Raw genomic sequence first — 14,835 nt, 5'->3', positions numbered from 1 at the left:
CAGTCTGATCTTTAATAACCGCTCAAGAGATGAGGCAGGAAGTCAGTCGCGCTTAGAATTCTATGCACTTTCCTCTAGTGAGCACACCCTGCGGTTCCACGCGTGCAAGCACACCCCTCGCTCACTGCGGGATCTACAGAGCAGCTGTACATGCCCTTCAAAACTCAAATGCGTGTTATGTGGGTGTGCGGTATAGGGGTAGGACATGAAAAAACTCCCACCTGTCCAGTCCGAGAGAAATTTAACTCCTGAGAAGCACACCTTAGTTGAACATCAGATGCAACACTAATTTGCAGAGGTTCCCACAACATAGGAACAAAAGGGCTGACGTTATGTGTTGATAGCAGATCGTGTGTGAAAACTAAAGTTTTATACGGGGCTGTACGAAGACTAACTGAGGTCTGGAAAATGAGGAATTTTAAATGCTGGACAGTCTCTATACTCAGATTCCGCTGAAGACAATGCAAATACTTATAAGAGCCTGATAATAAAAACAGATTAAAAAACTTAATCATCAAGGTGAAGCATTTAGTAATGAGGTTTGTACAGCTTTTCGGAAAACACTGACTGGAAGTCCCAACCGGCTAGAGGTAGGCCAGTGTCAGGAGGCATCCCGGACATGGGCATTAGCTTCCAGCACTGATGGTGCAGCCAGTGTCGATGATAAGAATTAAAACACAACTGCAACGCCCAGTCCTGGACAGGCTCAGGAAGCGGCTATCTGGAAAGAGTGGGAGGGGTCCAGGAGGCCAGCCCCCAGGTGATACATACGTTTGCACAACAGTGACGGCGAGCCACGGGAAGTCTTTTCCAGCTGTACTGCGCTGTAATTGTGGTCGCTTGCTCAGGACAGCATGCTGCTTTCACAAGTTGTCTCCTTCCTGAGGGATTTGCTCCTAGAAAAAGCCACCACCGCCTTCTTCACTGTGCCTTCTTCTTCTTCTTTTTCTTTTTTTTCCTGGAGCTTGTCTCTTCTGCAGAGAAGAGCTTTTAACACCTCCCTGGATAGTCAGTAAAACCCCAAGCATTAAGAAGGCCAGAAAATACACATCCACTTCATTTCACTGAAAAAGAAAGGTCATGATCCTGTCCCTTCTTTGGGTCATCCACCCTGAGTCTGCACACCACATTTGCTCAGCAGCAGTCTGGCTACCCTTGCACATCCAGCAAACCCTTAGCACTCCTTCCTCTTATTCAGGATTCCAACTTTTTGAGCGACAAGAAGATCCCTGACACAGAGGGATCCTTGCTGAGGTATGAGAGCAGTGACACAGGATGCAAGAAGAGCACAAATGATGTTTCTTTATCCTCTGCCAAGCCCAGGGCACGCTTGGTGCTGCCATTCTCCTCCTGGGTGCAGCAGCAAACGCTTCTTCGTCAGTTCTATGATCCAACACTGCCGCCCTTAAAAATTAAGTCACCTCAAAAGTTACATAAGTATTTGAAAATACTCAAGAAAACTCTCCAAACACTGCTAGTTACACTTTGCTTGTCATAAATGGAACATCAATCTGAGCCCCAGGACAGGCCAGAGACAAGAACCTGTGATTTCCAGCCAGGCCTGAATTCTCCCCAAATTCCACAGAGTACCAAAACAGGACAATCTTGGCAGGAGCCAAGGGCAGCCTCCTCTACCCTGAAGCAGGCCATGCCTGGAGTCCTTGGCATGAACCGAGGGCAGCATCTCCTGCCTGGAAGCAGTCATGAAGCACACCGAAACACCACTTCCATGTGGGTGGGCCACTGTTGCTTTGCCTCCCACAGATCTGTCCCCCCCTTTCCCCTGGGTGATGGAGCTGCCAAAGATTCCTCAAAGCCCATCTCTTTTGAGCAGTGAGAAGCCCCGGGCTTCTCTTCCTGCATTTATTCTCCAGACCAAGAAGTTACAGGAAGAGACATAGGTGGGGTTTTGAACATAGGTTCAGTTTTACAAGTTTTGCAATAGAAGCTGGTAACATTCAGTCAAAACAAGTCAGATGACACTCTGTTAGGCAATTAAGTGATCCACTATAACAAAGCCTTGATTTACCCAAAATTCCTTTTCCCTCTAGCAGCTTTTTAGTAACGTTGCCTATCAATTAGTCACTTGTCTGTCTTAGAATCAGCAGCCTTGCTGTGTTATGATTCTTTTCCTGCAACAGAGACTCGATGCCCGGGGGTTAAAATTCCTGTCCTTTGCAAGGTCAATATTTGAAACTGCAAGGCTTTTGGTGACTAAAGTCACCTATTACCCAAGAGCAGTAATAGGAAATTAATGTAATACATTAAAAAAGGTAATTGCCTTCCTTAACCACGAAGATGGCATTTTATAAAATTAGCTGCTTCTCTTAAAAGGCAACCTTCATTATCCTTTACCTACTCTTTAAAGACTATACAAACAGGAATAAGTAAATTATGGATAAAATGTTCTATAACTGGGAGAACTCAACGGCCAGTTGCCCACAGCTTACCTGCTGGTGTCCTGTGACACATATTGAAGCCTCCATTGTACTTTGAGGAAAAATGTTCAAAACATGCCCAAAGTTCTACCCAGCAGCCGCCCCGGGAACCTGCATGCACTTCTGTCCCACTGCGAGTGGCAACCACATCGGCGGTGCTGGACTCGGGTCAGCCCTGCTGGAATGGCAGTGAAAGAGAAACTCATGTTTCAGCACAGCTAAGACGTAAACGTGCAAGTGCAATTTTTAGTGAACAGTGTCGCGTATCCATTTACAGGCGGCCAAGGGATAACTCTGTGACCAAAGGAAAACAAAACCTATTCTAGAAAAACAGCAGCTCTGCCTTTCAGGGATGAGACAACCCTGCAAGCTGCTGAGCTCTCTGCTGGTCACCGGTGATGTCATCCCGGTAGCACTGACCCTGTCACCACCAGAGGTGCCTCACCCAGTCCCCTCCCATCTGTCCGCTGGACTGGAGGGGCGCCATTCTGTCCACACAGCTTCCTTGAGCACCTGCACCCTTGGGGCCTGCTTGTTGGGAGGAAAGCTGTCACCCGCGGCAGCTGGCTTAAACCTTAGCAGCAGGAGGAACAGCTGCCCGTGGCCAGGCCACTGCCCCAGATGAAACTGTTGCTGCCGGGCCTGGCCATCTCTTCCCAACGGAAATAAGTTGTTTGGGGTTCAGCAGACTCTAGAATGAAGCGGGCCCCTTGGGCACAGGGAGCAACAGCACATCCTAGTGGGCTAATTTCCCCAAAGCTTGAAACTAGGTGTCTTGTCTCACTCCAAGGATGGCTGTGGCACTACAGCATCGCTGGACGCTGGGTGGCAGTAGAGGGCCTCACAGAAACCAGGCACAGACAATCTGGCCTCCAGCAAAGGAATGATGCTAATGCGCTCCTCTGGGTAGAATTTGCACAATAACCCACATGGAAGTCGCAGCAGGACAGGGATGAAAACTATGGGGCAAGAGGTCAAGTCTGCACAATCCCAACCAACCCCACAGATGCCCATGTCCAGTAACCGCACACACTGGATGGCTCCCCACAGGCAAAGGAACAGGTGAGACACACCCCTTCTCTGTACCTGGTGACGGATTCAGGGAAGTCAGGCTCCAGGCCCTCTCTCACTCCCACCGTGTCCTGAATCCTCACCATCAGCTACAGCTGCAAGGACTGTTTCTCTTCTGTGAACCTGCAAGCTAAGGGTCTGAAGCGACACAGTGGAGAAAGCATGCGAGGAAATTCTGCTCTACTTTTCCACCTCAGTGAGGCACGTGTACAATGTAGTTACCCATCTCAACTGTTGCTTCGCTGTCAAGATTTCTTTTGGTGTGAGAGACCAAGGTGTCAGTAGCAAAAGAAAATGTTTTGCTTTTGCTCCCCTCAGTATGCTTCAACATTTCCAAGTGAATTTCACGTCACAAGGGGAGATGGGGATTGCCCTCAACTGGAATGTGGGTCACCTCCCAGCTGTGTGGTGATGTGTCTGGGGCCAAGGCCAGAGCTGCTGCTTTTCCAGATTTTCCAAGCCAGAAACAAGCACTGTTCACTTTAATAAGGTTAAGTTTAAACCGACATCCTTTTTTGGTGCCTAAACTGTTGACTACATACCCCAGCAAGACAGAAGCGTGTGAAAGCCGTCCATTCACACTCCCCTTCTCCCAGACGGTCACATGCGCATATCCCCAGAGCTGAAGGCACTGTGCAAAGCACGGTGCAGTATATGCGGCCAGTAACCGTGTGTTCTTCTCACTGAACACTTCCAGGGTTGCATCAAGTAAAAGTTGCCTCAACTTTCACTGAAGTAGACAAAAGCTGCAAAAACCCTTACTGATTTCCTAAGTTTACTTCTCTAAGTCCCAAAAGCTAAGACTATAACTACGTTAGCGTTCATGTATGACAAACAAATATTAAATAGTTTACACCTTTATACCAATTTATCTGTAGCTCGTGCAGGTCCAATTGGACCTGGCAGACATCTACAGAACATTTCATGCAACAACTAGAGAATACACATTTTTTCTCATCGGCACATGGAACATTCTCCAGGATAGACCACATGTTAGGTCACAAAACAGGTTTCAGCAAATTTTTCAAAGCTGACATCATTCCTAGTATCTTTTCTGACCACAATTGACTAGCACTGGAAATCAATTACAAGCGAATTTCTGGAAACTACTCCAGTGCATGAAAACTGAACAACAGGCTCCCGAATGACCTATGGGTCCAAGAAGAAATTAAAAAGGAAATCAAAAACGTTCTTGAAACTAATGAAAAAAGATGCATCCTACCAAAACCTGTGGGATACTGTAAAAGCAACAGCGACGAGGCAATATATTGCAATACATGCTCACATCAAAAGGATGGAGAAACTTCACGTAAATGACCGAACCGTACACCTCAAAGAACCACCACCACCACAACAATGCAATCATAAAAGTACTAGAGAGAAAGAAATAATTAACATCAGGGCAGAGTTCAATGAAATGGAGACCCCCAAAACGATACAAAGGATCAGCGAAACACAAAGTTGTTTTTTGAGAAGATAAATAAAATAGACAAACCATAAGCTTTGCCCACTCTCACCACACTCATTCAACATAGTACTGAAAGCCCTAACCAGAGCAATCAAGCAGGACAAAGAAATAAAGGGCATTCAGATTGGGAAGGACAAAGTCAAGTTGTCCCTGTTTGCAGATGACGCGATCTTATAGATAGAAAACCTAAAGGCTACCAGAACGCCCTTACGGCTGACTAACAATTTTAATAATTTTGCGGGGTACAAAATCAACACCCACAGATCAGGAGCATTTTTATACTCCGATAATGAACTGGCAGAAAAAGAAATCAAGAAAGCAAGCCCATTTACAATAGTCACCCCCAAGATAAAATACCTAGGAACCAATTGAACCAAGGAGGTTAATGCAGATCTCTACAATGAGAACTACCAAACACCAGTGAGAGAAATTAAAGAGCACCCAAAAATAGTGGAATGACATACCAGGCTCTGGTACGGGAAGAATTAACATCGTGAAAATGTCCTTTCTACCCATAGCAGTCTACAAATTCAACGCAATCTCCGTCAAAATAGCAACAACTTTCTTCACAGAAATAGAAAAAGCAGTGCTAACATTCATATGGAATACGAAAAGATCCTGAATAGCCAAAGCAATTTTGAGCTTAAAAGCACCCCAAAAACAGAAAGGCTGGAGGCATAACACCACCCAATTTCAAATTCTATGACAAGGCTCAAAACAGCATGGTGATGGCATAGAAACAGACACTCAGATCAATGGAACAGGATAGAAAACCCAGGAATAATCAATTTGCCTACTTACAGCCAACCGATTTTTGACAAAGCAAACCAGAACATACGCTGTGGAAAAGACAGCCTCTTCAGGAAATAAACGGTGCCCGCAAAATTGGACAATCCACATGCAGAAGAATGAAACTGGACCAGCATCTCACCATATGCCAAAATCGACTCGAAATGGATTAAAGACCAGAATATAAGACCCCAAACCATTACATGACTGAAGGAAAACAGAGGGGAAACACTCCAGGAAGTAGGTGGGGGCAAAGGCTTTATGAATAAGACCCGAAAACCCACAAGCAACAATATAAAAACTAAACAAATGAGCTAATGTCAAACTAAGAAGCTTCCACACAGCAAAGGAAACAATCAACAGAGCAGAAAGGCACCCTAAAAAAAGGGAGAAAATATGTGTAAACTATACGTCTGCCAAGGGCTTAATATCCAGAACATACCAAGAACTCAAACAGCTGTACAGTATGAAAACAAGTAATCCGATTTAAAACTGGGCAAACGAGATGAATAGACATTTTTCAAAGACATACAAATGGCCAACGGTACACGAAAAAATGCTCAGCATCACTAGTCATCAGAGAAATGCAAATCAAAACCACATTGAGATATCATGTCAACCCAGATAGACTGGCCATTGTTAAAAAGACCATTAATAAGAAATGCTACTGAGGATATGAGGAAAGGAGAACTCTTCTCCAATGTTGGTGGGACTGTAAATTAGCACAGCCACTATGGAAAACAGTAAAGAAGTTTCCTCCAATACAGATGATCCAGCAGTTCCATATGATCCAGCAGTTCCACTACTGGGTACATATCCAAAGAAATGGAAATCATATGGAAGGGACACCTGCACTCCCATGTTCACTGCAGCTTTACTTACAATAGCCAAAATATAGAACCAACCTCAGTGCCCTTCGACAGATGACTGGATAAAAAAAATGTGATACACGTACACCATGGAATAATACTCAGTGATAAAGAAAAAGAATGAAATTCTGCCATCGGTAACAACCTGGATGAGTCTGGAGAAAATTATGTTGTGTGAAATAAGCCAGACAAGGGAAGATAAATATCACATGCTCTCACTTATAACTAGGTAGAAAGGAAGGAAGGAAGGAAGGAAGGAAGGAAGGAAGGAAGGAAGGAAGGAAGGAAGGAAGGAAGGAAGCAAAGGACTACAACAGTTCCTTGAACTTTCAGAAGGACAGAAGAAACCAATGGTTACTAGAGATGAGGGGATGGACGGAGGGAGGGAGTTGGGGGCATGATGGGTCAGGCAAAGGGCATAAAGAAAAATCATGATTTGTAATAATGAATATGCTAATAAAAATAATTTAAAAAGTAAGACACTTTAAAACACAAAAAGAATGCCATTATTGACATTCCAGAAAATTCCAGCTATGTGGATAACATTAAAAACCAGCTGTCAAGCTAAATCCTTTATCAGTACAAATTTTGATATTTCTTCAAATTGGGAGGAGAATGTTGGTTTCGATGTACAATGTCTGGTCACTCCCAGCCTCATCTATTTGTCACTGACGACCCTGGGACAGACGGAAAAAAAAAAAAAAACGGTTTCTGCAACTTTTAAAATACAGACACACCCTCCACCACCAACTTTCAATTTCTACAAAACGTCCTTGGGTTCTAGTATTCTTGCACATGTTTGTTCTCTTACAGGAAATTTGCTCCTTAGGATTTCACTGCAATGTGCTTCTGGATCCCATGCCATGATTTATCTCTGAGGACCCCTGTTCCCCTGGATCCATTTCACCCCGTGCCTGGCCACCTGTGTGGCACACACACATAGGAGCAGGAGGACAAGGCTTTGAGATGGGGAACCCGCACAAGCAATTATCTGGGTTTAGGTCTGCAGGTTATTAAGGTTTTCCGTTTCAACTTCCACAGCTAGAACGAAAGTGTAGAAATCTGTTTTCTAGTTAAAATCTGTTCACATCCCAAGTGTTTCTTAAGTTACTTAACAAGCCTTTGGTAGTCCGAAATACCGGGAAGTGTGCCTGTAACTAGAAACACCGGAAACTTCCATTTCAAAATTGTCATAAACCAGGGATACTTTAGAAAAACCTTTTCAGCCCACTTCGTGCCTTGAGTAATGGTGGGTAAACAGTGGAAACCAAGAGAGGCAACATGGAAGCAAACGGATATAAAAGCACAAGGGAGACATCATGCTCTTGGGGAGAACTAAAATGCAAATTGCGTCTGTAAACCAAAGAAATTATACAGAAATCCCAGAAAAACAATTGACTGAAAATCAGACGAACGATCCCATGTTCATCTCATCACCTTGAGAACACGAAGGATACTTTTGTACAGGCAGCACACCTCCTTAAAGCAGCAGCAGAGTGCTTCGTGCACAGCAAGGCCTAGTTCACCGAGCAGCTGGACCTGTGCCCACACCCAGAGGGCAGCACCAGCCACGTGGGTGCAGAGGAGGTTGTCCCGGTGAACTCCACAAGCGGCAGCAACGCTCGGCTCTACGCCACAGGACTTCTGACAATGGGCACAGTCGCACAGACTGCAAGTGGACCCCACATCAGCCTCAAGACCTCCCCCACCCAAAAACATCTCCACAGCCAGCCAGGGAGGCAAAGGAAGGGTCTTCATGGCGTGCAGAGTTACAATGAATCTGTGTTCACGCTGCCCCCTCCCACTGTACCCGTCGAGACCCAGACGATGTGCCCTGCTACTACAAAGTCGAAGAGATGTTTGATGGGGGCAGAGCGGAAGAGGCACATTGAATTTGGATCATTTTACCCATGACCCTTCTCTCCTCCCAACCCTCTTTGGGAAAGATGACATTTCTGGGGAAACAGAAGGTGATCAGAAGCAAGTAGCTCAAATGTATGTCCCTTGTAAATTTCGGATATCCATCAATTTCAATTTTGAGATATAGAGAAGTGCTGGGAAGTTTAATTGGCCGTATCAGTGTCAGTGAAGAGCTGATGGAAGAAGTGCGAAAGGCCAAAGGAGAAAACCCATGAGTAGAGAAATTAGCCTTCGGCTAATCTTATCTTCTCTGCTTCCATATATCCCTGTCCGTCCTCAAAAGTTGAGTGAGGTAGGAGATGATAAGATTGAGATTAGGGCAAATTATTTCCCCATCTTTTCCTTTCTCCAATGCACAGTCTCCTCACCCCGCACACTTGGAGTCTCAGGGTCAGCTCTCCAATACTGGTCGACACAGAGGAAAACCAACTGAACCAAAACGAATCCACCGAATTATCTCTGCTGTGCTTATTTATACCTTCCCGGGTTTTCTTTCCTTTACTGTTAAGTGCCTATAATCAACTTCAATCATTTTAGCAGAGTACTAAAGAGTGACTGCTCCCAACCCCTTCAGATAGGTGATGCTTATGTTTACATCTGCTTATCAGCTCTGTCAAAGTGCTGTTTCGTGGAGGTGCTGTAATTTGATGAACACATGAGACATGCTATTTGCTAGCAAGAAATTCTCAGCTCAAACAAGCTAAGGTGTATGGAGATTCAGTATAACACAGTAATTGGTTAACTCAGTTTACTTGGGACTCCATTTCTTAGGTCTTGGGCTGTTTACATAACCAAAAGGAGTGTGTGTGTGTGTGTGTGTGTGTGTGTACCACACTTGACCTAGCGTGTGTGTGTGTGTGTGTGTGTGTACCACACTTGACCTAGCACCTACCTGCACAAGTACCCCCCTGCCAAGTGATGTGTTTAAAGGCCAACAAAAAGGAAAACACAGAACACATTTATAATCCTGAAAATCTAGGGCTACTTAACCTTTCTGCTGCTTAATTTTAAAGGCAAAAAATGTACTATGAGCAGCATAAATAAGAACTGATTTGAGCGTAGTTTTATAATAGATAAAATGTACCTGATGGGTCTAATTCAAATTTCTAAAATCTAACTGTGCCGCATTAGTCTGAGATACAAGATCTAAAGCTGCATGATCTAATCTGAGAATTTACGGACCTGTTTGAAATACCTTCATTTGATTAATTTGAAATGGAGGCCAGAGTATGAACTCTAACAGTCTGATCTTTAATAACCGCTCAAGAGATGAGGCAGGAAGTCAGTCGCGCTTAGAATTCTATGCACTTTCCTCTAGTGAGCACACCCTGCGGTTCCACGCGTGCAAGCACACCCCTCGCTCACTGCGGGATCTACAGAGCAGCTGTACATGCCCTTCAAAACTCAAATGCGTGTTATGTGGGTGTGCGGTATAGGGGTAGGACATGAAAAAACTCCCACCTGTCCAGTCCGAGAGAAATTTAACTCCTGAGAAGCACACCTTAGTTGAACATCAGATGCAACACTAATTTGCAGAGGTTCCCACAACATAGGAACAAAAGGGCTGACGTTATGTGTTGATAGCAGATCGTGTGTGAAAACTAAAGTTTTATACGGGGCTGTACGAAGACTAACTGAGGTCTGGAAAATGAGGAATTTTAAATGCTGGACAGTCTCTATACTCAGATTCCGCTGAAGACAATGCAAATACTTATAAGAGCCTGATAATAAAAACAGATTAAAAAACTTAATCATCAAGGTGAAGCATTTAGTAATGAGGTTTGTACAGCTTTTCGGAAAACACTGACTGGAAGTCCCAACCGGCTAGAGGTAGGCCAGTGTCAGGAGGCATCCCGGACATGGGCATTAGCTTCCAGCACTGATGGTGCAGCCAGTGTCGATGATAAGAATTAAAACACAACTGCAACGCCCAGTCCTGGACAGGCTCAGGAAGCGGCTATCTGGAAAGAGTGGGAGGGGTCCAGGAGGCCAGCCCCCAGGTGATACATACGTTTGCACAACAGTGACGGCGAGCCACGGGAAGTCTTTTCCAGCTGTACTGCGCTGTAATTGTGGTCGCTTGCTCAGGACAGCATGCTGCTTTCACAAGTTGTCTCCTTCCTGAGGGATTTGCTCCTAGAAAAAGCCACCACCGCCTTCTTCACTGTGCCTTCTTCTTCTTCTTTTTCTTTTTTTTCCTGGAGCTTGTCTCTTCTGCAGAGAAGAGCTTTTAACACCTCCCTGGATAGTCAGTAAAACCCCAAGCATTAAGAAGGCCAGAAAATACACATCCACTTCATTTCACTGAAAAAGAAAGGTCATGATCCTGTCCCTTCTTTGGGTCATCCACCCTGAGTCTGCACACCACATTTGCTCAGCAGCAGTCTGGCTACCCTTGCACATCCAGCAAACCCTTAGCACTCCTTCCTCTTATTCAGGATTCCAACTTTTTGAGCGACAAGAAGATCCCTGACACAGAGGGATCCTTGCTGAGGTATGAGAGCAGTGACACAGGATGCAAGAAGAGCACAAATGATGTTTCTTTATCCTCTGCCAAGCCCAGGGCACGCTTGGTGCTGCCATTCTCCTCCTGGGTGCAGCAGCAAACGCTTCTTCGTCAGTTCTATGATCCAACACTGCCGCCCTTAAAAATTAAGTCACCTCAAAAGTTACATAAGTATTTGAAAATACTCAAGAAAACTCTCCAAACACTGCTAGTTACACTTTGCTTGTCATAAATGGAACATCAATCTGAGCCCCAGGACAGGCCAGAGACAAGAACCTGTGATTTCCAGCCAGGCCTGAATTCTCCCCAAATTCCACAGAGTACCAAAACAGGACAATCTTGGCAGGAGCCAAGGGCAGCCTCCTCTACCCTGAAGCAGGCCATGCCTGGAGTCCTTGGCATGAACCGAGGGCAGCATCTCCTGCCTGGAAGCAGTCATGAAGCACACCGAAACACCACTTCCATGTGGGTGGGCCACTGTTGCTTTGCCTCCCACAGATCTGTCCCCCCCTTTCCCCTGGGTGATGGAGCTGCCAAAGATTCCTCAAAGCCCATCTCTTTTGAGCAGTGAGAAGCCCCGGGCTTCTCTTCCTGCATTTATTCTCCAGACCAAGAAGTTACAGGAAGAGACATAGGTGGGGTTTTGAACATAGGTTCAGTTTTACAAGTTTTGCAATAGAAGCTGGTAACATTCAGTCAAAACAAGTCAGATGACACTCTGTTAGGCAATTAAGTGATCCACTATAACAAAGCCTTGATTTACCCGAAATTCCTTTTCCCTCTAGCAGCTTTTTAGTAACGTTGCCTATCAATTAGTCACTTGTCTGTCTTAGAATCAGCAGCCTTGCTGTGTTATGATTCTTTTCCTGCAACAGAGACTCGATGCCCGGGGGTTAAAATTCCTGTCCTTTGCAAGGTCAATATTTGAAACTGCAAGGCTTTTGGTGACTAAAGTCACCTATTACCCAAGAGCAGTAATAGGAAATTAATGTAATACATTAAAAAAGGTAATTGCCTTCCTTAACCACGAAGATGGCATTTTATAAAATTAGCTGCTTCTCTTAAAAGGCAACCTTCATTATCCTTTACCTACTCTTTAAAGACTATACAAACAGGAATAAGTAAATTATGGATAAAATGTTCTATAACTGGGAGAACTCAACGGCCAGTTGCCCACAGCTTACCTGCTGGTGTCCTGTGACACATATTGAAGCCTCCATTGTACTTTGAGGAAAAATGTTCAAAACATGCCCAAAGTTCTACCCAGCAGCCGCCCCGGGAACCTGCATGCACTTCTGTCCCACTGCGAGTGGCAACCACATCGGCGGTGCTGGACTCGGGTCAGCCCTGCTGGAATGGCAGTGAAAGAGAAACTCATGTTTCAGCACAGCTAAGACGTAAACGTGCAAGTGCAATTTTTAGTGAACAGTGTCGCGTATCCATTTACAGGCGGCCAAGGGATAACTCTGTGACCAAAGGAAAACAAAACCTATTCTAGAAAAACAGCAGCTCTGCCTTTCAGGGATGAGACAACCCTGCAAGCTGCTGAGCTCTCTGCTGGTCACCGGTGATGTCATCCCGGTAGCACTGACCCTGTCACCACCAGAGGTGCCTCACCCAGTCCCCTCCCATCTGTCCGCTGGACTGGAGGGGCGCCATTCTGTCCACACAGCTTCCTTGAGCACCTGCACCCTTGGGGCCTGCTTGTTGGGAGGAAAGCTGTCACCCGCGGCAGCTGGCTTAAACCTTAGCAGCAGGAGGAACAGCTGCCCGTGGCCAGGCCACTGCCCCAGATGAAACTGTTGCTGCCGGGCCTGGCCATCTCTTCCCAACGGAAATAAGTTGTTTGGGGTTCAGCAGACTCTAGAATGAAGCGGGCCCCTTGGGCACAGGGAGCAACAGCACATCCTAGTGGGCTAATTTCCCCAAAGCTTGAAACTAGGTGTCTTGTCTCACTCCAAGGATGGCTGTGGCACTACAGCATCGCTGGACGCTGGGTGGCAGTAGAGGGCCTCACAGAAACCAGGCACAGACAATCTGGCCTCCAGCAAAGGAATGATGCTAATGCGCTCCTCTGGGTAGAATTTGCACAATAACCCACATGGAAGTCGCAGCAGGACAGGGATGAAAACTATGGGGCAAGAGGTCAAGTCTGCACAATCCCAACCAACCCCACAGATGCCCATGTCCAGTAACCGCACACACTGGATGGCTCCCCACAGGCAAAGGAACAGGTGAGACACACCCCTTCTCTGTACCTGGTGACGGATTCAGGGAAGTCAGGCTCCAGGCCCTCTCTCACTCCCACCGTGTCCTGAATCCTCACCATCAGCTACAGCTGCAAGGACTGTTTCTCTTCTGTGAACCTGCAAGCTAAGGGTCTGAAGCGACACAGTGGAGAAAGCATGCGAGGAAATTCTGCTCTACTTTTCCACCTCAGTGAGGCACGTGCACAATGTAGTTTCCCATCTCAACTGTTGCTTCGCTGTCAAGATTTCTTTTGGTGTGAGAGACCAAGGTGTCAGTAGCAAAAGAAAATGTTTTGCTTTTGCTCCCCTCAGTATGCTTCAACATTTCCAAGTGAATTTCACGTCACAAGGGGAGATGGGGATTGCCCTCAACTGGAATGTGGGTCACCTCCCAGCTGTGTGGTGATGTGTCTGGGGCCAAGGCCAGAGCTGCTGCTTTTCCAGATTTTCCAAGCCAGAAACAAGCACTGTTCACTTTAATAAGGTTAAGTTTAAACCGACATCCTTTTTTGGTGCCTAAACTGTTGACTACATACCCCAGCAAGACAGAAGCGTGTGAAAGCCGTCCATTCACACTCCCCTTCTCCCAGACGGTCACATGCGCATATCCCCAGAGCTGAAGGCACTGTGCAAAGCACGGTGCAGTATATGCGGCCAGTAACCGTGTGTTCTTCTCACTGAACACTTCCAGGGTTGCATCAAGTAAAAGTTGCCTCAACTTTCACTGAAGTAGATAAAAGCTGCAAAAACCCTTACTGATTTCCTAAGTTTACTTCTCTAAGTCCCAAAAGCTAAGACTATAACTACGTTAGCGTTCATGTATGACAAACAAATATTAAATAGTTTACACCTTTATACCAATTTATCTGTAGCTCGTGCAGGTCCAATTGGACCTGGCAGACATCTACAGAACATTTCATGCAACAACTAGAGAATACACATTTTTTCTCATCGGCACATGGAACATTCTCCAGGATAGACCACATGTTAGGTCACAAAACAGGTTTCAGCAAATTTTTCAAAGCTGACATCATTCCTAGTATCTTTTCTGACCACAATTGACTAGCACTGGAAATCAATTACAAGCGAATTTCTGGAAACTACTCCAGTGCATGAAAACTGAACAACAGGCTCCCGAATGACCTATGGGTCCAAGAAGAAATTAAAAAGGAAATCAAAAACGTTCTTGAAACTAATGAAAAAAGATGCATCCTACCAAAACCTGTGGGATACTGTAAAAGCAACAGCGACGAGGCAATATATTGCAATACATGCTCACATCAAAAGGATGGAGAAACTTCACGTAAATGACCGAACCGTACACCTCAAAGAACCACCACCACCACAACAATGCAATCATAAAAGTACTAGAGAGAAAGAAATAATTAACATCAGGGCAGAGTTCAATGAAATGGAGACCCCCAAAACGATACAAAGGATCAGCGAAACACAAAGTTGTTTTTTGAGAAGATAAATAAAATAGACAAACCATAAGCTTTGCCCACTCTCACCACACTCATTCAAC

This window comes from Cynocephalus volans, chromosome 8 (genome assembly GCF_027409185.1).
Source record: "Cynocephalus volans isolate mCynVol1 chromosome 8, mCynVol1.pri, whole genome shotgun sequence".
Taxonomy (NCBI): Eukaryota; Metazoa; Chordata; class Mammalia; order Dermoptera; family Cynocephalidae; genus Cynocephalus; species Cynocephalus volans.
Note: the sequence above shows the minus strand (reverse complement) of the source record.